Here is a 19,130-nt window from a genome sequence, read left to right on the forward strand (position 1 = left end):
GTTCAGCCTGTGTTGCCCTGTAAATTGGTCTGCAGGTTACTAGCTATGGCTTCCAGCCCGGCGGGAGGCCCAGATACTATGGAAATGAAGCCTGCTATTATTAAAAGTAAAAAGCCACAACGCTGGTGGCCACCACGCCCGCTGCGGCTGCTAAGAGTGATAGCGGTAAGACTGAGAATACTAGGATTTTGCAAGGCCTAAAGAGTGCAAGAGAGAAAGCGAATGTAAAAGAAGCAAGTGTGCAGTGTAAAAAGTGAATGTAAAAATGGCATAGAGGAGAGTGACCCCTGCTGGTGGAAGTGAGGAAAAGCAAAAGCCTACAGCACCTGGTATTCCCAGGCGGTCTCCCATCCAAGTACTAACCAGGCCCGACCCTGCTTAGCTTACGAGATCAGACGAGATCGGGCGTGTTCAGGGTGGTGTGGCTGTAGGCAGAGACAGGCTTCTCACTTACTCCTCTTCTACTTTGCAGCCTGGCTGCTGGCAGCTCTTTGCACTACTTCACGCTAGACCTTCTTCTTCACTTTTTGCCTTCTCTTAAGGGAACTTCATACTCCAACAGGAGCAGTGCAAGAGCTGGGGGCGGCCCTTATACCCACAGGTGTTGTTCAGCAACCAGTCACAGGCCGCAGCCGCCCTCTTTCAAAAGGGCTGGGCGCAAGGTCTGCGCAGGGCTAAGAAACCATCCCGGGGGTGAAAGAAAGAGCAAGCTGGACCAGAGCCCATTGTCCAGTTGTCGGCTAAGGAAGAAGTTGAGATGGTTGCCCGTGCCTGGAAGCGAAGCTGCTTTTCAGTCAGCTTCTCTTTTCTTAGGGCGCGTTGTCTGCAAAGATGTTCAGCCTGTGTTGCCCTGTAAATTGGTCTGCAGGTTACTAGCTATGGCTTCCAGCCCGGCGGGAGGCCCAGATACTATGGAAATGAAGCCTGCTATTATTAAAAGTAAAAAGCCACAACGCTGGTGGCCACCACGCCCGCTGCGGCTGCTAAGAGTGATAGCGGTAAGACTGAGAATACTAGGATTTTGCAAGGCCTAAAGAGTGCAAGAGAGAAAGCGAATGTAAAAGAAGCAAGTGTGCAGTGTAAAAAGTGAATGTAAAAATGGCATAGAGGAGAGTGACCCCTGCTGGTGGAAGTGAGGAAAAGCAAAAGCCTACAGCACCTGGTATTCCCAGGCGGTCTCCCATCCAAGTACTAACCAGGCCCGACCCTGCTTAGCTTACGAGATCAGACGAGATCGGGCGTGTTCAGGGTGGTGTGGCCGTAGGCGGAGACAGGCTTCTCACTTACTCCTCTTCTGCTTTGCAGCCTGGCTGCTGGCAGCCCTTTGCACTACTTCACGCTAGACCTTTTTCTTCACTTTTTGCCTTCTCTTAAGGGAACTTCATACTCCAACAGGAGCAGTGCAAGAGCTGGGGGCGGCCCTTATACCCACAGGTGTTGTTCAGCAACCAGTCACAGGCCGCAGCCGCCCTCTTTCAAAAGGGCTGGGCGCAAGGTCTGCGCAGGGCTAAGAAACCATTCCGGGGGTGAAAGAAAGAGCAAGCTGGACCAGAGCCCATTGTCCAGTAGTCGGCTAAGGAAGAAGTTGAGATGGTTGCCCGTGCCTGGAAGCGAAGCTGCTTTTCAGTCAGCTTCTCTTTTCTTAGGGCGCGTTGTCTGCAAAGATGTTCAGCCTGTGTTGCCCTGTAAATTGGTCTGCAGGTTACTAGCTATGGCTTCCAGCCCGGCGGGAGGCCCAGATACTATGGAAATGAAGCCTGCTATTATTAAAAGTAAAAAGCCACAACGCTGGTGGCCACCACGCCCGCTGCGGCTGCTAAGAGTGATAGCGGTAAGACTGAGAATACTAGGATTTTGCAAGGCCTAAAGAGTGCAAGAGAGAAAGCGAATGTAAAAGAAGCAAGTGTGCAGTGTAAAAAGTGAATGTAAAAATGGCATAGAGGAGAGTGACCCCTGCTGGTGGAAGTGAGGAAATGCAAAAGCCTACAGCACCTGGTATTCCCAGGCGGTCTCCCATCCAAGTACTAACCAGGCCCGACCCTGCTTAGCTTCCGAGATCAGACGAGATCGGGCGTGTTCAGGGTGGTGTGGCCGTAGGCAGAGACAGGCTTCTCACTTACTCCTCTTCTACTTTGCAGCCTGGCTGCTGGCAGCCTTTTGCACTACTTCACGCTAGACCTTTTTCTTCACTTTTTGCCTTCTCTTAAGGGAACTTCATACTCCAACAGGAGCAGTGCAAGAGCTGGGGGCGGCCCTTATACCCACAGGTGTTGTTCAGCAACCAGTCACAGGCCGCAGCCGCCCTCTTTCAAAAGGGCTGGGCGCAAGGTCTGCGCAGGGCTAAGAAACCATCCTGGGGGTGAAAGAAAGAGCAAGCTGGACCAGAGCCCATTGTCCAGGAGTCGGCTAAGGAAGAAGTTGAGATGGTTGCCCGTGCCTGGAAGCGAAGCTGCTTTTCAGTCAGCTTCTCTTTTCTTAGGGCACGTTGTCTGCAAAGATGTTCAGCCTGTGTTGCCCTGTAAATTGGTCTGCAGGTTACTAGCTATGGCTTCCAGCCCGGCGGGAGGCCCAGATACTATGGAAATGAAGCCTGCTATTATTAAAAGTAAAAAGCCACAACGCTGGTGGCCACCACGCCCGCTGCGGCTGCTAAGAGTGATAGCGGTAAGACTGAGAATACTAGGATTTTGCAAGGCCTAAAGAGTGCAAGAGAGAAAGCGAATGTAAAAGAAGCAAGTGTGCAGTGTAAATAGTGAAAGTAAAAATGGCATAGAGGAGAGTGACCCCTGCTGGTGGAAGTGAGGAAAAGCAAAAGCCTACAGCACCTGGTATTCCCAGGCGGTCTCCCATCCAAGTACTAACCAGGCCCGACGCTGCTTAGCTTCCGAGATCAGACAAGATCGGGCGTGTTCAGGGTGGTGTGGCCGTAGGCAGAGACAGACTTCTCACTTACTCCTCTTCTACTTTGCAGCCTGGCTGCTGGCAGCTCTTTGCACTACTTCACGCTAGACCTTTTTCTTCACTTTTTGCCTTCTCTTAAGGGAACTTCATACTCCAACAGGAGCAGTGCAAGAGCTGGGGGCGGCCCTTATACCCACAGGTGTTGTTCAGCAACCAGTCACAGGCCGCAGCCGCCCTCTTTCAAAAGGGCTGGGCGCAAGGTCTGCGCAGGGCTAAGAAACCATCCCGGGGGTGAAAGAAAGAGCAAGCTGGACCAGAGCCCATTGTCCAGGAGTCGGCTAAGGAAGAAGTTGAGATGGTTGCCCGTGCCTGGAAGCGAAGCTGCTTTTCAGTCAGCTTCTCTTTTATTAGGGCGCGTTGTCTGCAAAAATGTTCAGCCTGTGTTGCCCTGTAAATTGGTCTGCAGGTTACTAGCTATGGCTTCCAGCCCGGCGGGAGGCCCAGATACTATGGAAATGAAGCCTGCTATTATTAAAAGTAAAAAGCCACAACGCTGGTGGCCACCACGCCCGCTGCGGCTGCTAAGAGTGATAGCGGTAAGACTGAGAATACTAGGATTTTGCAAGGCCTAAAGAGTGCAAGAGAGAAAGCGAATGTAAAAGAAGCAAGTGTGCAGTGTAAAAAGTGAATGTAAAAATGGCATAGAGGAGAGTGACCCCTGCTGGTGGAAGTGAGGAAAAGCAAAAGCCTACAGCACCTGGTATTCCCAGGCGGTCTCCCATCCAAGTACTAACCAGGCCCGACCCTGCTTAGCTTCCGAGATCAGGCGTGTTCAGGGTGGTGTGGCCGTAGGCAGAGACAGGCTTCTCACTTACTCCTCTTCTACTTTGCAGCCTGGCTGCTGGCAGCCCTTTGCACTACTTCACGCTAGACCTTTTTCTTCACTTTTTGCCTTCTCTTAAGGGAACTTCATACTCCAACAGGAGCAGTGCAAGAGCTGGGGGCGGCCCTTATACCCACAGGTGTTGTTCAGCAACCAGTCACAGGCCGCAGCCGCCCTCTTTCAAAAGGGCTGGGCGCAAGGTCTGCGCAGGGCTAAGAAACCATCCCGGGGGTGAAAGAAAGAGCAAGCTGGACCAGAGCCCATTGTCCAGGAGTCGGCTAAGGAAGAAGTTGAGATGGTTGCCCGTGCCTGGAAGCGAAGCTGCTTTTCAGTCAGCTTCTCTTTTCTTAGGGCACGTTGTCTGCAAAGATGTTCAGCCTGTGTTGCCCTGTAAATTGGTCTGCAGGTTACTAGCTATGGCTTCCAGCCCGGCGGGAGGCCCAGATACTATGGAAATGAAGCCTGCTATTATTAAAAGTAAAAAGCCACAACGCTGGTGGCCACCACGCCCGCTGCGGCTGCTAAGAGTGATAGCGGTAAGACTGAGAATACTAGGATTTTGCAAGGCCTAAAGAGTGCAAGAGAGAAAGCGAATGTAAAAGAAGCAAGTGTGCAGTGTAAAAAGTGAATGTAAAAATGGCATAGAGGAGAGTGACCCCTGCTGGTGGAAGTGAGGAAAACCAAAAGCCTACAGCACCTGGTATTCCCAGGCGGTCTCCCATCCAAGTACTAACCAGGCCCGACCCTGCTTAGCTTCCGAGATCAGACGAGATCGGGCGTGTTCAGGGTGGTGTGGCCGTAGGCAGAGACAGGCTTCTCACTTACTCCTCTTCTACTTTGCAGCCTGGCTGCTGGCAGCCCTTTGCACTACTTCACGCTAGACCTTTTTCTTCACTTTTTGCCTTCTCTTAAGGGAACTTCATACTCCAACAGGAGCAGTGCAAGAGCTGGGGGCGGCCCTTATACCCACAGGTGTTGTTCAGCAACCAGTCACAGGCCGCAGCCGCCCTCTTTCAAAAGGGCTGGGCGCAAGGTCTGCGCAGGGCTAAGAAACCATCCCGGGGGTGAAAGAAAGAGCAAGCTGGACCAGAGCCCATTGTCCAGGAGTCGGCTAAGGAAGAAGTTGAGATGGTTGCCCGTGCCTGGAAGCGAAGCTGCTTTTCAGTCAGCTTCTCTTTTCTTAGGGCACGTTGTCTGCAAAGATGTTCAGCCTGTGTTGCCCTGTAAATTGGTCTGCAGGTTACTAGCTATGGCTTCCAGCCCGGCGGGAGGCCCAGATACTATGGAAATGAAGCCTGCTATTATTAAAAGTAAAAAGCCACAACGCTGGTGGCCACCACGCCCGCTGCGGCTGCTAAGAGTGATAGCGGTAAGACTGAGAATACTAGGATTTTGCAAGGCCTAAAGAGTGCAAGAGAGAAAGCGAATGTAAAAGAAGCAAGTGTGCAGTGTAAAAAGTGAATGTAAAAATGGCATAGAGGAGAGTGACCCCTGCTGGTGGAAGTGAGGAAAACCAAAAGCCTACAGCACCTGGTATTCCCAGGCGGTCTCCCATCCAAGTACTAACCAGGCCCGACCCTGCTTAGCTTCCGAGATCAGACGAGATCGGGCGTGTTCAGGGTGGTGTGGCCGTAGGCAGAGACAGGCTTCTCACTTACTCCTCTTCTACTTTGCAGCCTGGCTGCTGGCAGCCCTTTGCACTACTTCACGCTAGACCTTTTTCTTCACTTTTTGCCTTCTCTTAAGGGAACTTCATACTCCAACAGGAGCAGTGCAAGAGCTGGGGGCGGCCCTTATACCCACAGGTGTTGTTCAGCAACCAGTCACAGGCCGCAGCCGCCCTCTTTCAAAAGGGCTGGGCGCAAGGTCTGCGCAGGGCTAAGAAACCATCCCGGGGGTGAAAGAAAGAGCAAGCTGGACCAGAGCCCATTGTCCAGGAGTCGGCTAAGGAAGAAGTTGAGATGGTTGCCCGTGCCTGGAAGCGAAGCTGCTTTTCAGTCAGCTTCTCTTTTCTTAGGGCACGTTGTCTGCAAAGATGTTCAGCCTGTGTTGCCCTGTAAATTGGTCTGCAGGTTACTAGCTATGGCTTCCAGCCCGGCGGGAGGCCCAGATACTATGGAAATGAAGCCTGCTATTATTAAAAGTAAAAAGCCACAACGCTGGTGGCCACCACGCCCGCTGCGGCTGCTAAGAGTGATAGCGGTAAGACTGAGAATACTAGGATTTTGCAAGGCCTAAAGAGTGCAAGAGAGAAAGCGAATGTAAAAGAAGCAAGTGTGCAGTGTAAAAAGTGAATGTAAAAATGGCATAGAGGAGAGTGACCCCTGCTGGTGGAAGTGAGGAAAAGCAAAAGCCTACAGCACCTGGTATTCCCAGGCGGTCTCCCATCCAAGTACTAACCAGGCCCGACCCTGCTTAGCTTCCGAGATCAGACGAGATCGGGCGTGTTCAGGGTGGTGCGGCCGTAGGCAGAGACAGGCTTCTCACTTACTCCTCTTCTACTTTGCAGCCTGGCTGCTGGCAGCCCTTTGCACTACTTCACGCTAGACCTTCTTCTTCACTTTTTGCCTTCTCTTAAGGGAACTTCATACTCCAACAGGAGCAGTGCAAGAGCTGGGGGCGGCCCTTATACCCACAGGTGTTGTTCAGCAACCAGTCACAGGCCGCAGCCGCCCTCTTTCAAAAGGGCTGGGCGCAAGGTCTGCGCAGGGCTAAGAAACCATCCCGGGGGTAAAGAAAGAGCAAGCTGGACCAGAGCCCATTGTCCAGTAGTCGGCTAAGGAAGAAGTTGAGATGGTTGCCCGTGCCTGGAAGCGAAGCTGCTTTTCAGTCAGCTTCTCTTTTCTTAGGGCGCGTTGTCTGCAAAGATGTTCAGCCTGTGTTGCCCTGTAAATTGGTCTGCAGGTTACGAGCTATGGCTTCCAGCCCGGCGGGAGGCCCAGATACTATGGAAATGAAGCCTGCTATTATTAAAAGAAAAAAGCCACAACGCTGGTGGCCACCACGCCCGCTGCGGCTGCTAAGAGTGATAGCGGTAAGACTGAGAATACTAGGATTTTGCAAGGCCTAAAGAGTGCAAGAGAGAAAGCGAATGTAAAAGAAGCAAGTGTGCAGTGTAAAAAGTGAATGTAAAAATGGCATAGAGGAGAGTGACCCCTGCTGGTGGAAGTGAGGAAAAGCAAAAGCCTACAGCACCTGGTATTCCCAGGCGGTCTCCCATCCAAGTACTAACCAGGCCCGACCCTGCTTAGCTTCCGAGATCAGACGAGATCGGGCGTGTTCAGGGTGGTGTGGCCGTAGGCAGAGACAGGCTTCTCACTTACTCCTCTTCTACTTTGCAGCCTGGCTGCTGGCAGCCCTTTGCACTACTTCACGCTAGACCTTTTTCTTCACTTTTTGCCTTCTCTTAAGGGAACTTCATACTCCAACAGGAGCAGTGCAAGAGCTGGGGGCGGCCCTTATACCCACAGGTGTTGTTCAGCAACCAGTCACAGGCCGCAGCCGCCCTCTTTCAAAAGGGCTGGGCGCAAGGTCTGCGCAGGGCTAAGAAACCATCCCGGGGGTGAAAGAAAGAGCAAGCTGGACCAGAGCCCATTGTCCAGGAGTCGGCTAAGGAAGAAGTTGAGATGGTTGCCCGTGCCTGGAAGCGAAGCTGCTTTTCAGTCAGCTTCTCTTTTCTTAGGGCGCGTTGTCTGCAAAGATGTTCAGCCTGTGTTGCCCTGTAAATTGGTCTGCAGGTTACTAGCTATGGCTTTCAGCCCGGCGGGAGGCCCAGATACTATGGAAATGAAGCCTGCTATTATTAAAAGTAAAAAGCCACAACGCTGGTGGCCACCACGCCCGCTGCGGCTGCTAAGAGTGATAGCGGTAAGACTGAGAATACTAGGATTTTGCAAGGCCTAAAGAGTGCAAGAGAGAAAGCGAATGTAAAAGAAGCAAGTGTGCAGTGTAAAAAGTGAATGTAAAAATGGCATAGAGGAGAGTGACCCCTGCTGGTGGAAGTGAGGAAAAGCAAAAGCCTACAGCACCTGGTATTCCCAGGCGGTCTCCCATCCAAGTACTAACCAGGCCCGACCCTGCTTAGCTTCCGAGATCAGACGAGATCGGGCGTGTTCAGGGTGGTGTGGCCGTAGGCAGAGACAGGCTTCTCACTTACTCCTCTTCTACTTTGCAGCCTGGCTGCTGGCAGCTCTTTGCACTACTTCACGCTAGACCTTCTTCTTCACTTTTTGCCTTCTCTTAAGGGAACTTCATACTCCAACAGGAGCAGTGCAAGAGCTGGGGGGCGGCCCTTATACCCACAGGTGTTGTTCAGCAACCAGTCACAGGCCGCAGCCGCCCTCTTTCAAAAGGGCTGGGCGCAAGGTCTGCGCAGGGCTAAGAAACCATCCCGGGGGTGAAAGAAAGAGCAAGCTGGACCAGAGCCCATTGTCCAGTTGTCGGCTAAGGAAGAAGTTGAGATGGTTGCCCGTGCCTGGAAGCGAAGCTGCTTTTCAGTCAGCTTCTCTTTTCTTAGGGCGCGTTGTCTGCAAAGATGTTCAGCCTGTGTTGCCCTGTAAATTGGTCTGCAGGTTACTAGCTATGGCTTCCAGCCCGGCGGGAGGCCCAGATACTATGGAAATGAAGCCTGCTATTATTAAAAGTAAAAAGCCACAACGCTGGTGGCCACCACGCCCGCTGCGGCTGCTAAGAGTGATAGCGGTAAGACTGAGAATACTAGGATTTTGCAAGGCCTAAAGAGTGCAAGAGAGAAAGCGAATGTAAAAGAAGCAAGTGTGCAGTGTAAAAAGTGAATGTAAAAATGGCATAGAGGAGAGTGACCCCTGCTGGTGGAAGTGAGGAAAAGCAAAAGCCTACAGCACCTGGTATTCCCAGGCGGTCTCCCATCCAAGTACTAACCAGGCCCGACCCTGCTTAGCTTCCGAGATCAGACGAGATCGGGCGTGTTCAGGGTGGTGTGGCCGTAGGCGGAGACAGGCTTCTCACTTACTCCTCTTCTACTTTGCAGCCTGGCTGCTGGCAGCCCTTTGCACTACTTCACGCTAGACCTTTTTCTTCACTTTTTGCCTTCTCTTAAGGGAACTTCATACTCCAACAGGAGCAGTGCAAGAGCTGGGGGCGGCCCTTATACCCACAGGTGTTGTTCAGCAACCAGTCACAGGCCGCAGCCGCCCTCTTTCAAAAGGGCTGGGCGCAAGGTCTGCGCAGGGCTAAGAAACCATCCCGGGGGTGAAAGAAAGAGCAAGCTGGACCAGAGCCCATTGTCCAGTAGTCGGCTAAGGAAGAAGTTGAGATGGTTGCCCGTGCCTGGAAGCGAAGCTGCTTTTCAGTCAGCTTCTCTTTTCTTAGGGCGCGTTGTCTGCAAAGATGTTCAGCCTGTGTTGCCCTGTAAATTGGTCTGCAGGTTACTAGCTATGGCTTCCAGCCCGGCGGGAGGCCCAGATACTATGGAAATGAAGCCTGCTATTATTAAAAGAAAAAAGCCACAACGCTGGTGGCCACCACGCCCGCTGCGGCTGCTAAGAGTGATAGCGGTAAGACTGAGAATACTAGGATTTTGCAAGGCCTAAAGAGTGCAAGAGAGAAAGCGAATGTAAAAGAAGCAAGTGTGCAGTGTAAAAAGTGAATGTAAAAATGGCATAGAGGAGAGTGACCCCTGCTGGTGGAAGTGAGGAAAAGCAAAAGCCTACAGCACCTGGTATTCCCAGGCGGTCTCCCATCCAAGTACTAACCAGGCCTGACCCTGCTTAGCTTCCGAGATCAGACAAGATCGGGCGTGTTCAGGGTGGTGTGGCCGTAGGCAGAGACAGGCTTCTCACTTACTCCTCTTCTACTTTGCAGCCTGGCTGCTGGCAGCCTTTTGCACTACTTCACGCTAGACCTTTTTCTTCACTTTTTGCCTTCTCTTAAGGGAACTTCATACTCCAACAGGAGCAGTGCAAGAGCTGGGGGCGGCCCTTATACCCACAGGTGTTGTTCAGCAACCAGTCACAGGCCGCAGCCGCCCTCTTTCAAAAGGGCTGGGCGCAAGGTCTAAGCAGGGCTAAGAAACCATCCCGGGGGTGAAAGAAAGAGCAAGCTGGACCAGAGCCCATTGTCCAGGAGTCGGCTAAGGAAGAAGTTGAGATGGTTGCCCGTGCCTGGAAGCGAAGCTGCTTTTCAGTCAGCTTCTCTTTTATTAGGGCGCGTTGTCTGCAAAGATGTTCAGCCTGTGTTGCCCTGTAAATTGGTCTGCAGGTTACTAGCTATGGCTTCCAGCCCGGCGGGAGGCCCAGATACTATGGAAATGAAGCCTGCTATTATTAAAAGTAAAAAGCCACCACGCCCGCTGCGGCTGCTAAGAGTGATAGCGGTAAGACTGAGAATACTAGGATTTTGCAAGGCCTAAAGAGTGCAAGAGAGAAAGCGAATGTAAAAGAAGCAAGTGTGCAGTGTAAAAAGTGAATGTAAAAATGGCATAGAGGAGAGTGACCCCTGCTGATGGAAGTGAGGAAAAGCAAAAGCCTACAGCACCTGGTATTCCCAGGCAATCTCCCATCCAAGTACTAACCAGGCCCGACCCTGCTTAGCTTCCGAGATCAGACGAGATCGGGCGTGTTCAGGGTGGTGTGGCCGTAGGCAGAGACAGGCTTCTCACTTACTCCTCTTCTACTTTGCAGCCTGGCTGCTGGCAGCTCTTTGCACTACTTCACGCTAGACCTTTTTGTTCACTTTTTGCCTTCTCTTAAGGGAACTTCATACTCCAACAGGAGCAGTGCAAGAGCTGGGGGCGGCCCTTATACCCACAGGTGTTGTTCAGCAACCAGTCACAGGCCGCAGCCGCCCTCTTTCAAAAGGGCTGGGCGCAAGGTCTGCGCATGGCTAAGAAACCATCCCGGAGGTGAAAGAAAGAGCAAGCTGGACCAGAGCCCATTGTCCAGTAGTCGGCTAAGGAAGAAGTTGAGATGGTTGCCCGTGCCTGGAAGCGAAGCTGCTTTTCAGTCAGCTTCTCTTTTCTTAGGGCGCGTTGTCTGCAAAGATGTTCAGCCTGTGTTGCCCTGTAAATTGGTCTGCAGGTTACTAGCTATGGCTTCCAGCCCGGCGGGAGGCCCAGATACTATGGAAATGAAGCCTGCTATTATTAAAAGTAAAAAGCCACAACGCTGGTGGCCACCACGCCCGCTGCGGCTGCTAAGAGTGATAGCGGTAAGACTGAGAATACTAGGATTTTGCAAGGCCTAAAGAGTGCAAGAGAGAAAGCGAATGTAAAAGAAGCAAGTGTGCAGTGTAAAAAGTGAATGTAAAAATGGCATAGAGGAGAGTGACCCCTGCTGGTGGAAGTGAGGAAAAGCAAAAGCCTACAGCACCTGGTATTCCCAGGCGGTCTCCCATCCAAGTACTAACCAGGCCCGATCCTGCTTAGCTTCCGAGATCAGACGAGATCGGGCGTGTTCAGGGTGGTGTGGCTGTAGGCAGAGACAGTCTTCTCACTTACTCCTCTTCTACTTTGCAGCCTGGCTGCTGGCAGCCCTTTGCACTACTTCACGCTAGACCTTTTTCTTCACTTTTTGCCTTCTCTTAAGGGAACTTCATACTCCAACAGGAGCAGTGCAAGAGCTGGGGGCGGCCCTTATACCCACAGGTGTTGTTCAGCAACCAGTCACAGGCCGCAGCCGCCCTCTTTCAAAAGGGCTGGGCGCAAGGTCTGCGCAGGGCTAAGAAACCATCCCGGGGGTGAAAGAAAGAGCAAGCTGGACCAGAGCCCATTGTCCAGTAGTCGGCTAAGGAAGAAGTTGAGATGGTTGCCCGTGCCTGGAAGCGAAGCTGCTTTTCAGTCAGCTTCTCTTTTCTTAGGGCGCGTTGTCTGCAAAGATGTTCAGCCTGTGTTGCCCTGTAAATTGGTCTGCAGGTTACTAGCTATGGCTTCCAGCCCGGCGGGAGGCCCAGATACTATGGAAATGAAGCCTGCTATTATTAAAAGAAAAAAGCCACAACGCTGGTGGCCACCACGCCCGCTGCGGCTGCTAAGAGTGATAGCGGTAAGACTGAGAATACTAGGATTTTGCAAGGCCTAAAGAGTGCAAGAGAGAAAGCGAATGTAAAAGAAGCAAGTGTGCAGTGTAAATAGTGAATGTAAAAATGGCATAGAGGAGAGTGACCCCTGCTGGTGGAAGTGAGGAAAAGCAAAAGCCTACAGCACCTGGTATTCCCAGGCGGTCTCCCATCCAAGTACTAACCAGGCCCGACCCTGCTTAGCTTCCGAGATCAGACGAGATCGGGCGTGTTCAGGGTGGTGTGGCCGTAGGCAGAGACAGGCTTCTCACTTACTCCTCTTCTACTTTGCAGCCTGGCTGCTGGCAGCCCTTTGCACTACTTCACGCTAGACCTTCTTCTTCACTTTTTGCCTTCTCTTAAGGGAACTTCATACTCCAACAGGAGCAGTGCAAGAGCTGGGGGGCGGCCCTTATACCCACAGGTGTTGTTCAGCAACCAGTCACAGGCCGCAGCCGCCCTCTTTCAAAAGGGCTGGGCGCAAGGTCTGCGCAGGGCTAAGAAACCATCCCGGGGGTGAAAGAAAGAGCAAGCTGGACCAGAGCCCATTGTCCAGGAGTCGGCTAAGGAAGAAGTTGAGATGGTTGCCCGTGCCTGGAAGCGAAGCTGCTTTTCAGTCAGCTTCTCTTTTCTTAGGGCACGTTGTCTGCAAAGATGTTCAGCCTGTGTTGCCCTGTAAATTGGTCTGCAGGTTACTAGCTATGGCTTCCAGCCCGGCGGGAGGCCCAGATACTATGGAAATGAAGCCTGCTATTATTAAAAGTAAAAAGCTACAACGCTGGTGGCCACCACGCCCGCTGCGGCTGCTAAGAGTGATAGCGGTAAGACTGAGAATACTAGGATTTTGCAAGGCCTAAAGAGTGCAAGAGAGAAAGCGAATGTAAAAGAAGCAAGTGTGCAGTGTAAAAAGTGAATGTAAAAATGGCATAGAGGAGAGTGACCCCTGCTGGTGGAAGTGAGGAAAAGCAAAAGCCTACAGCACCTGGTATTCCCAGGCGGTCTCCCATCCAAGTACTAACCAGGCCCGACCCTGCTTAGCTTCCGAGATCAGACGAGATCGGGCGTGTTCAGGGTGGTGTGGCCGTAGGCAGAGACAGGCTTCTCACTTACTCCTCTTCTACTTTGCAGCCTGGCTGCTGGCAGCTCTTTGCACTACTTCACGCTAGACCTTTTTCTTCACTTTTTGCCTTCTCTTAAGGGAACTTCATACTCCAACAGGAGCAGTGCAAGAGCTGGGGGCGGCCCTTATACCCACAGGTGTTGTTCAGCAACCAGTCACAGGCCGCAGCCGCCCTCTTTCAAAAGGGCTGGGCGCAAGGTCTGCGCAGGGCTAAGAAACCATCCCGGGGGTGAAAGAAAGAGCAAGCTGGACCAGAGCCCATTGTCCAGGAGTCGGCTAAGGAAGAAGTTGAGATGGTTGCCCGTGCCTGGAAGCGAAGCTGCTTTTCAGTCAGCTTCTCTTTTCTTAGGGCACGTTGTCTGCAAAGATGTTCAGCCTGTGTTGCCCTGTAAATTGGTCTGCAGGTTACTAGCTATGGCTTCCAGCCCGGCGGGAGGCCCAGATACTATGGAAATGAAGCCTGCTATTATTAAAAGTAAAAAGCCACAACGCTGGTGGCCACCACGCCCGCTGCGGCTGCTAAGAGTGATAGCGGTAAGACTGAGAATACTAGGATTTTGCAAGGCCTAAAGAGTGCAAGAGAGAAAGCGAATGTAAAAGAAGCAAGTGTGCAGTGTAAAAAGTGAATGTAAAAATGGCATAGAGGAGAGTGACCCCTGCTGGTGGAAGTGAGGAAAAGCAAAAGCCTACAGCACCTGGTATTCCCAGGCGGTCTCCCATCCAAGTACTAACCAGGCCCGACCCTGCTTAGCTTCCGAGATCAGACGAGATCGGGCGTGTTCAGGGTGGTGTGGCCGTAGGCAGAGACAGGCTTCTCACTTACTCCTCTTCTACTTTGCAGCCTGGCTGCTGGCAGCTCTTTGCACTACTTCACGCTAGACCTTCTTCTTCACTTTTTGCCTTCTCTTAAGGGAACTTCATACTCCAACAGGAGCAGTGCAAGAGCTGGGGGGCGGCCCTTATACCCACAGGTGTTGTTCAGCAACCAGTCACAGGCCGCAGCCGCCCTCTTTCAAAAGGGCTGGGCGCAAGGTCTGCGCAGGGCTAAGAAACCATCCCGGGGGTGAAAGAAAGAGCAAGCTGGACCAGAGCCCATTGTCCAGTTGTCGGCTAAGGAAGAAGTTGAGATGGTTGCCCGTGCCTGGAAGCGAAGCTGCTTTTCAGTCAGCTTCTCTTTTCTTAGGGCGCGTTGTCTGCAAAGATGTTCAGCCTGTGTTGCCCTGTAAATTGGTCTGCAGGTTACTAGCTATGGCTTCCAGCCCGGCGGGAGGCCCAGATACTATGGAAATGAAGCCTGCTATTATTAAAAGTAAAAAGCCACAACGCTGGTGGCCACCACGCCCGCTGCGGCTGCTAAGAGTGATAGCGGTAAGACTGAGAATACTAGGATTTTGCAAGGCCTAAAGAGTGCAAGAGAGAAAGCGAATGTAAAAGAAGCAAGTGTGCAGTGTAAAAAGTGAATGTAAAAATGGCATAGAGGAGAGTGACCCCTGCTGGTGGAAGTGAGGAAAAGCAAAAGCCTACAGCACCTGGTATTCCCAGGCGGTCTCCCATCCAAGTACTAACCAGGCCCGACCCTGCTTAGCTTACGAGATCAGACGAGATCGGGCGTGTTCAGGGTGGTGTGGCCGTAGGCGGAGACAGGCTTCTCACTTACTCCTCTTCTACTTTGCAGCCTGGCTGCTGGCAGCCCTTTGCACTACTTCACGCTAGACCTTTTTCTTCACTTTTTGCCTTCTCTTAAGGGAACTTCATACTCCAACAGGAGCAGTGCAAGAGCTGGGGGCGGCCCTTATACCCACAGGTGTTGTTCAGCAACCAGTCACAGGCCGCAGCCGCCCTCTTTCAAAAGGGCTGGGCGCAAGGTCTGCGCAGGGCTAAGAAACCATTCCGGGGGTGAAAGAAAGAGCAAGCTGGACCAGAGCCCATTGTCCAGTAGTCGGCTAAGGAAGAAGTTGAGATGGTTGCCCGTGCCTGGAAGCGAAGCTGCTTTTCAGTCAGCTTCTCTTTTCTTAGGGCGCGTTGTCTGCAAAGATGTTCAGCCTGTGTTGCCCTGTAAATTGGTCTGCAGGTTACTAGCTATGGCTTCCAGCCCGGCGGGAGGCCCAGATACTATGGAAATGAAGCCTGCTATTATTAAAAGTAAAAAGCCACAACGCTGGTGGCCACCACGCCCGCTGCGGCTGCTAAGAGTGATAGCGGTAAGACTGAGAATACTAGGATTTTGCAAGGCCTAAAGAGTGCAAGAGAGAAAGCGAATGTAAAAGAAGCAAGTGTGCAGTGTAAAAAGTGAATGTAAAAATGGCATAGAGGAGAGTGACCCCTGCTGGTGGAAGTGAGGAAAAGCAAAAGCCTACAGCACCTGGTATTCCCAGGCGGTCTCCCATCCAAGTACTAACCAGGCCCGACCCTGCTTAGCTTCCGAGATCAGACGAGATCGGGCGTGTTCAGGGTGGTGTGGCCGTAGGCAGAGACAGGCTTCTCACTTACTCCTCTTCTACTTTGCAGCCTGGCTGCTGGCAGCTCTTTGCACTACTTCACGCTAGACCTTCTTCTTCACTTTTTGCCTTCTCTTAAGGGAACTTCATACTCCAACAGGAGCAGTGCAAGAGCTGGGGGGCGGCCCTTATACCCACAGGTGTTGTTCAGCAACCAGTCACAGGCCGCAGCCGCCCTCTTTCAAAAGGGCTGGGCGCAAGGTCTGCGCATGGCTAAGAAACCATCCCGGAGGTGAAAGAAAGAGCAAGCTGGACCAGAGCCCATTGTCCAGTAGTCGGCTAAGGAAGAAGTTGAGATGGTTGCCCGTGCCTGGAAGCGAAGCTGCTTTTCAGTCAGCTTCTCTTTTCTTAGGGCGCGTTGTCTGCAAAGATGTTCAGCCTGTGTTGCCCTGTAAATTGGTCTGCAGGTTACTAGCTATGGCTTCCAGCCCGGCGGGAGGCCCAGATACTATGGAAATGAAGCCTGCTATTATTAAAAGTAAAAAGCCACAACGCTGGTGGCCACCACGCCCGCTGCGGCTGCTAAGAGTGATAGCGGTAAGACTGAGAATACTAGGATTTTGCAAGGCCTAAAGAGTGCAAGAGAGAAAGCGAATGTAAAAGAAGCAAGTGTGCAGTGTAAAAAGTGAATGTAAAAATGGCATAGAGGAGAGTGACCCCTGCTGGTGGAAGTGAGGAAAAGCAAAAGCCTACAGCACCTGGTATTCCCAGGCGGTCTCCCATCCAAGTACTAACCAGGCCCGATCCTGCTTAGCTTCCGAGATCAGACGAGATCGGGCGTGTTCAGGGTGGTGTGGCTGTAGGCAGAGACAGTCTTCTCACTTACTCCTCTTCTACTTTGCAGCCTGGCTGCTGGCAGCCCTTTGCACTACTTCACGCTAGACCTTTTTCTTCACTTTTTGCCTTCTCTTAAGGGAACTTCATACTCCAACAGGAGCAGTGCAAGAGCTGGGGGCGGCCCTTATACCCACAGGTGTTGTTCAGCAACCAGTCACAGGCCGCAGCCGCCCTCTTTCAAAAGGGCTGGGCGCAAGGTCTGCGCAGGGCTAAGAAACCATCCCGGGGGTGAAAGAAAGAGCAAGCTGGACCAGAGCCCATTGTCCAGTAGTCGGCTAAGGAAGAAGTTGAGATGGTTGCCCGTGCCTGGAAGCGAAGCTGCTTTTCAGTCAGCTTCTCTTTTCTTAGGGCGCGTTGTCTGCAAAGATGTTCAGCCTGTGTTGCCCTGTAAATTGGTCTGCAGGTTACTAGCTATGGCTTCCAGCCCGGCGGGAGGCCCAGATACTATGGAAATGAAGCCTGCTATTATTAAAAGAAAAAAGCCACAACGCTGGTGGCCACCACGCCCGCTGCGGCTGCTAAGAGTGATAGCGGTAAGACTGAGAATACTAGGATTTTGCAAGGCCTAAAGAGTGCAAGAGAGAAAGCGAATGTAAAAGAAGCAAGTGTGCAGTGTAAAAAGTGAATGTAAAAATGGCATAGAGGAGAGTGACCCCTGCTGGTGGAAGTGAGGAAAAGCAAAAGCCTACAGCACCTGGTATTCCCAGGCGGTCTCCCATCCAAGTACTAACCAGGCCCGACCCTGCTTAGCTTCCGAGATCAGACGAGATCGGGCGTGTTCAGGGTGGTGTGGCCGTAGGCAGAGACAGGCTTCTCACTTACTCCTCTTCTACTTTGCAGCCTGGCTGCTGGCAGCTCTTTGCACTACTTCACGCTAGACCTTTTTCTTCACTTTTTGCCTTCTCTTAAGGGAACTTCATACTCCAACAGGAGCAGTGCAAGAGCTGGGGGCGGCCCTTATACCCACAGGTGTTGTTCAGCAACCAGTCACAGGCCGCAGCCGCCCTCTTTCAAAAGGGCTGGGCGCAAGGTCTGCGCAGGGCTAAGAAACCATCCCGGGGGTGAAAGAAAGAGCAAGCTGGACCAGAGCCCATTGTCCAGGAGTCGGCTAAGGAAGAAGTTGAGATGGTTGCCCGTGCCTGGAAGCGAAGCTGCTTTTCAGTCAGCTTCTCTTTTCTTAGGGCACGTTGTCTGCAAAGATGTTCAGCCTGTGTTGCCCTGTAAATTGGTCTGCAGGTTACTAGCTATGGCTTCCAGCCCGGCGGGAGGCCCAGATACTATGGAAATGAAGCCTGCTATTATTAAAAGTAAAAAGCCACAACGCTGGTGGCCACCACGCCCGCTGCGGCTGCTAAGAGTGATAGCGGTAAGACTGAGAATACTAGGATTTTGCAAGGCCTAAAGAGTGCAAGAGAGAAAGCGAATGTAAAAGAAGCAAGTGTGCAGTGTAAAAAGTGAATGTAAAAATGGCATAGAGGAGAGTGACCCCTGCTGGTGGAAGTGAGGAAAAGCAAAAGCCTACAGCACCTGGTATTCCCAGGCGGTCTCCCATCCAAGTACTAACCAGGCCCGACCCTGCTTAGCTTCCGAGATCAGACGAGATCGGGCGTGTTCAGGGTGGTGTGGCCGTAGGCAGAGACAGGCTTCTCACTTACTCCTCTTCTACTTTGCAGCCTGGCTGCTGGCAGCCCTTTGCACTACTTCACGCTAGACCTTTTTCTTCACTTTTTGCCTTCTCTTAAGGGAACTTCATACTCCAACAGGAGCAGTGCAAGAGCTGGGGGGCGGCCCTTATACCCACAGGTGTTGTTCAGCAACCAGTCACAGGCCGCAGCCGCCCTCTTTCAAAAGGGCTGGGCGCAAGGTCTGCGCAGGGCTAAGAAACCATCCCGGGGGTGAAAGAAAGAGCAAGCTGGACCAGAGCCCATTGTCCAGGAGTCGGCTAAGGAAGAAGTTGAGATGGTTGCCCGTGCCTGGAAGCGAAGCTGCTTTTCAGTCAGCTTCTCTTTTCTTAGGGCACGTTGTCTGCAAAGATGTTCAGCCTGTGTTGCCCTGTAAATTGGTCTGCAGGTTACTAGCTATGGCTTCCAGCCCGGCGGGAGGCCCAGATACTATGGAAATGAAGCCTGCTATTATTAAAAGTAAAAAGCCACAACGCTGGTGGCCACCACACCCGCTGCGGCTGCTAAGAGTGATAGCGGTAAGACTGAGAATACTAGGATTTTGCAAGGCCTAAAGAGTGCAAGAGAGAAAGCGAATGTAAAAGAAGCAAGTGTGCAGTGTAAAAAGTGAATGTAAAAATGGCATAGAGGAGAGTGACCCCTGCTGGTGGAAGTGAGGAAAAGCAAAAGCCTACAGCACCTGGTATTCCCAGGCGGTCTCCCATCCAAGTACTAACCAGGCCCGACCCTGCTTAGCTTCCGAGATCAGACGAGATCGGGCGTGTTCAGGGTGGTGTGGCCGTAGGCGGAGACAAACTTCTCACTTACTCCTCTTCTACTTTGCAGCCTGGCTGCTGGCAGCTCTTTGCACTACTTCACGCTAGACCTTTTTCTTCACTTTTTGCCTTCTCTTAAGGGAACTTCATACTCCAACAGGAGCAGTGCAAGAGCTGGGGGCGGCCCTTATACCCACAGGTGTTGTTCAGCAACCAGTCACAGGCCGCAGCCGCCCTCTTTCAAAAGGGCTGGGCGCAAGGTCTGCGCAGGGCTAAGAAACCATCCCGGGGGTGAAAGAAAGAGCAAGCTGGACCAGAGCCCATTGTCCAGGAGTCGGCTAAGGAAGAAGTTGAGATGGTTGCCCGTGCCTGGAAGCGAAGCTGCTTTTCAGTCAGCTTCTCTTTTCTTAGGGCACGTTGTCT

General features: G+C 52.2%; 22 non-coding genes and 1 pseudogene across 22 annotated transcripts; all 23 read right to left on the reverse strand.

Annotated features, from left to right (window-relative positions):
• Positions 1-314: 314 nt before the first annotated feature.
• Positions 315-433, reverse strand: LOC142190079 (5S ribosomal RNA). Its single transcript, XR_012714015.1, has one exon. It is a non-coding gene; the product is annotated as a 5S ribosomal RNA (ribosomal RNA).
• A 714-nt stretch (positions 434-1,147) lies between these two features.
• LOC142190033 (5S ribosomal RNA) lies at positions 1,148-1,266 on the reverse strand. Its single transcript, XR_012713971.1, has one exon. It is a non-coding gene; the product is annotated as a 5S ribosomal RNA (ribosomal RNA).
• A 714-nt stretch (positions 1,267-1,980) lies between these two features.
• Positions 1,981-2,099, reverse strand: LOC142191211 (5S ribosomal RNA). The gene has a single exon (XR_012714819.1). It is a non-coding gene; the product is annotated as a 5S ribosomal RNA (ribosomal RNA).
• A 714-nt stretch (positions 2,100-2,813) lies between these two features.
• Positions 2,814-2,932, reverse strand: LOC142190197 (5S ribosomal RNA). The gene has a single exon (XR_012714125.1). It is a non-coding gene; the product is annotated as a 5S ribosomal RNA (ribosomal RNA).
• A 714-nt stretch (positions 2,933-3,646) lies between these two features.
• On the reverse strand, positions 3,647-3,755 carry LOC142190375 (5S ribosomal RNA; annotated as a pseudogene).
• Positions 3,756-4,469: 714 nt separating this feature from the next.
• Positions 4,470-4,588, reverse strand: LOC142191212 (5S ribosomal RNA). Its single transcript, XR_012714820.1, has one exon. It is a non-coding gene; the product is annotated as a 5S ribosomal RNA (ribosomal RNA).
• A 714-nt stretch (positions 4,589-5,302) lies between these two features.
• Positions 5,303-5,421, reverse strand: LOC142191213 (5S ribosomal RNA). The gene has a single exon (XR_012714821.1). It is a non-coding gene; the product is annotated as a 5S ribosomal RNA (ribosomal RNA).
• A 714-nt stretch (positions 5,422-6,135) lies between these two features.
• LOC142189827 (5S ribosomal RNA) lies at positions 6,136-6,254 on the reverse strand. Its single transcript, XR_012713779.1, has one exon. It is a non-coding gene; the product is annotated as a 5S ribosomal RNA (ribosomal RNA).
• Positions 6,255-6,967: 713 nt separating this feature from the next.
• Positions 6,968-7,086, reverse strand: LOC142191214 (5S ribosomal RNA). Its single transcript, XR_012714822.1, has one exon. It is a non-coding gene; the product is annotated as a 5S ribosomal RNA (ribosomal RNA).
• Positions 7,087-7,800: 714 nt separating this feature from the next.
• On the reverse strand, positions 7,801-7,919 carry LOC142191215 (5S ribosomal RNA). Its single transcript, XR_012714823.1, has one exon. It is a non-coding gene; the product is annotated as a 5S ribosomal RNA (ribosomal RNA).
• A 715-nt stretch (positions 7,920-8,634) lies between these two features.
• LOC142191217 (5S ribosomal RNA) lies at positions 8,635-8,753 on the reverse strand. The gene has a single exon (XR_012714824.1). It is a non-coding gene; the product is annotated as a 5S ribosomal RNA (ribosomal RNA).
• A 714-nt stretch (positions 8,754-9,467) lies between these two features.
• On the reverse strand, positions 9,468-9,586 carry LOC142190191 (5S ribosomal RNA). Its single transcript, XR_012714119.1, has one exon. It is a non-coding gene; the product is annotated as a 5S ribosomal RNA (ribosomal RNA).
• Positions 9,587-10,285: 699 nt separating this feature from the next.
• On the reverse strand, positions 10,286-10,404 carry LOC142190118 (5S ribosomal RNA). The gene has a single exon (XR_012714049.1). It is a non-coding gene; the product is annotated as a 5S ribosomal RNA (ribosomal RNA).
• Positions 10,405-11,118: 714 nt separating this feature from the next.
• Positions 11,119-11,237, reverse strand: LOC142189975 (5S ribosomal RNA). The gene has a single exon (XR_012713917.1). It is a non-coding gene; the product is annotated as a 5S ribosomal RNA (ribosomal RNA).
• A 714-nt stretch (positions 11,238-11,951) lies between these two features.
• LOC142191218 (5S ribosomal RNA) lies at positions 11,952-12,070 on the reverse strand. The gene has a single exon (XR_012714825.1). It is a non-coding gene; the product is annotated as a 5S ribosomal RNA (ribosomal RNA).
• A 715-nt stretch (positions 12,071-12,785) lies between these two features.
• LOC142191219 (5S ribosomal RNA) lies at positions 12,786-12,904 on the reverse strand. Its single transcript, XR_012714826.1, has one exon. It is a non-coding gene; the product is annotated as a 5S ribosomal RNA (ribosomal RNA).
• A 714-nt stretch (positions 12,905-13,618) lies between these two features.
• On the reverse strand, positions 13,619-13,737 carry LOC142191220 (5S ribosomal RNA). The gene has a single exon (XR_012714827.1). It is a non-coding gene; the product is annotated as a 5S ribosomal RNA (ribosomal RNA).
• A 715-nt stretch (positions 13,738-14,452) lies between these two features.
• Positions 14,453-14,571, reverse strand: LOC142190034 (5S ribosomal RNA). Its single transcript, XR_012713972.1, has one exon. It is a non-coding gene; the product is annotated as a 5S ribosomal RNA (ribosomal RNA).
• A 714-nt stretch (positions 14,572-15,285) lies between these two features.
• On the reverse strand, positions 15,286-15,404 carry LOC142191221 (5S ribosomal RNA). Its single transcript, XR_012714828.1, has one exon. It is a non-coding gene; the product is annotated as a 5S ribosomal RNA (ribosomal RNA).
• A 715-nt stretch (positions 15,405-16,119) lies between these two features.
• Positions 16,120-16,238, reverse strand: LOC142189976 (5S ribosomal RNA). The gene has a single exon (XR_012713918.1). It is a non-coding gene; the product is annotated as a 5S ribosomal RNA (ribosomal RNA).
• Positions 16,239-16,952: 714 nt separating this feature from the next.
• Positions 16,953-17,071, reverse strand: LOC142191223 (5S ribosomal RNA). The gene has a single exon (XR_012714831.1). It is a non-coding gene; the product is annotated as a 5S ribosomal RNA (ribosomal RNA).
• Positions 17,072-17,785: 714 nt separating this feature from the next.
• Positions 17,786-17,904, reverse strand: LOC142191224 (5S ribosomal RNA). The gene has a single exon (XR_012714832.1). It is a non-coding gene; the product is annotated as a 5S ribosomal RNA (ribosomal RNA).
• Positions 17,905-18,619: 715 nt separating this feature from the next.
• On the reverse strand, positions 18,620-18,738 carry LOC142191225 (5S ribosomal RNA). Its single transcript, XR_012714833.1, has one exon. It is a non-coding gene; the product is annotated as a 5S ribosomal RNA (ribosomal RNA).
• Positions 18,739-19,130: the final 392 nt, after the last annotated feature.

The sequence above is a fragment of the Leptodactylus fuscus genome, chromosome 1 (genome assembly GCF_031893055.1).
Source record: "Leptodactylus fuscus isolate aLepFus1 chromosome 1, aLepFus1.hap2, whole genome shotgun sequence".
Taxonomy (NCBI): Eukaryota; Metazoa; Chordata; class Amphibia; order Anura; family Leptodactylidae; genus Leptodactylus; species Leptodactylus fuscus.